The sequence below is a fragment of the Myotis lucifugus genome, unplaced genomic scaffold (genome assembly GCF_000147115.1).
Source record: "Myotis lucifugus unplaced genomic scaffold, Myoluc2.0 scaffold_889, whole genome shotgun sequence".
Classification (NCBI taxonomy): domain Eukaryota; kingdom Metazoa; phylum Chordata; class Mammalia; order Chiroptera; family Vespertilionidae; genus Myotis; species Myotis lucifugus.
In genome coordinates this window covers 117,764-119,251 of record NW_005871937.1, presented here as the reverse complement: position 1 = coordinate 119,251, position 1,488 = coordinate 117,764, and positions in this window count along the sequence as shown.

Genomic DNA, 1,488 nt, shown 5'->3' with positions numbered 1-1,488 from the left:
ACGCCCCCCGCCCCCGCGGCGGAACCGAGCGGGACCCCGGGAAGGCGGAGCCGCAGTGTCAGTGCGGCCCGGCGCCCCGCCGCCCGCCCCGTCGCTGCCGCAGCGAGCGCACCCGGCGGCCTGTGTTCGCTCAGAAAACCTGGGCGCGGGGTCCGCGTGCGCCCGAGCCCCTCGGCCGCCGCACACCGACGACCTGGGCCGGTTCCTCTGCGGAGCGGGCCGGGCCCAGCGCCTGGCGGTCGGTCACGGTCCTCCCGGCCCCACCGGCCGAGGCGGACAGTCAGGGTCCTGGGTGACCCGGCGGAAGCGACTGGCTTCATCCGACACAGGCGCCCGGCGCTGGGCACACACTCCGCCCGCCTCCCCTCCCCTCCGCACACCCCAAGGATGAATGAAGGAATGAATGAGTGAATGACTGAGTGAGCGAATGAAGGAATGAATGAGTGAGCCAATGAATGAGTGAATGCAGAACTGCCTAATACCAGCTGCTGGCTCCCTCCCCCGGCGCCCAGGGTCGGCCCGCTCGCTGTCCACCGGCCGCAGCACCGACACCCGGACGGGCCACGCGTTGTTTAAGGGGCAGATGTAGGGGATCCTCGATCGGCATGATCCGCGGACCTGGACTTCCTCACGGACCAGACGTCAGCAGGCCCGGGACCCCGGGGTGTAGGGACCCTGGGGTGTGTGGCGCCTGTGCCTCATTTGGACCGTTCAGACCCAAAAGCGAACTCAGGCGCCCGGGCCTGGCTCGCAGGGTCCATCCGGCGAGCAGAGCTCCCGCCCTCGCTGTGGATGTGGCCGCGACACACAAATGCTGCTCAGAAACGTCCCTGAGCGAGAGGATGTCCTGGGAGGAGCAGTCGATGAGCCACACAAACACGCGCTGGAAGGGGCGCCGGTTCGGCTCCTGGGGCCCAGCCTGTCCTCCTGCCGCCCTGGTCCTGCTCACACCGGGGACGCGGCCCGATGACGGCCCGTGGCATCACCTCCACCGACCCAGGCCTCCTCCCGCGCCGTCCCCCCGTCACGCACCTCACCTCCTGCTCCCACAGCTGCCGTGACGGCCTGAGTGTCTCCGCCGTTTCTCCGACTCCGACCTTCCCCCTTGAACCGTCTCACAGGCTTCTCGTGTGTCCGAGTTGTGTCTTGTTCCTTACACACCTGCCATGGTGACCCTCATCCACTCCACGCTCAGATCTCCAGGGGACTTGGACCCCACGCTCCCTCGCAGGGCTCCCCTCGGGCCTCCCCTCTGTCCCCCCCCCTCTGTCCCCCCCTCTCCTCTGTCCCCCCATCTCCCCTCTGTCCCCCCCTCCTCTGTCCCCCCCTCTCCTCTGTCCCCCCTCTCCTCTGTCCCGGCTGCGGCAGAGCTTGCTGGCTTCACAGGCAGCAGCCGCTTCCCTGGTTCTGGCAGGCGTGTCCTGAGTGGTCATTCTCAAAACCATCCGAGCTGTGCAGCTCCCCCTGGAAGGCCTCCTGGGCCAGGCC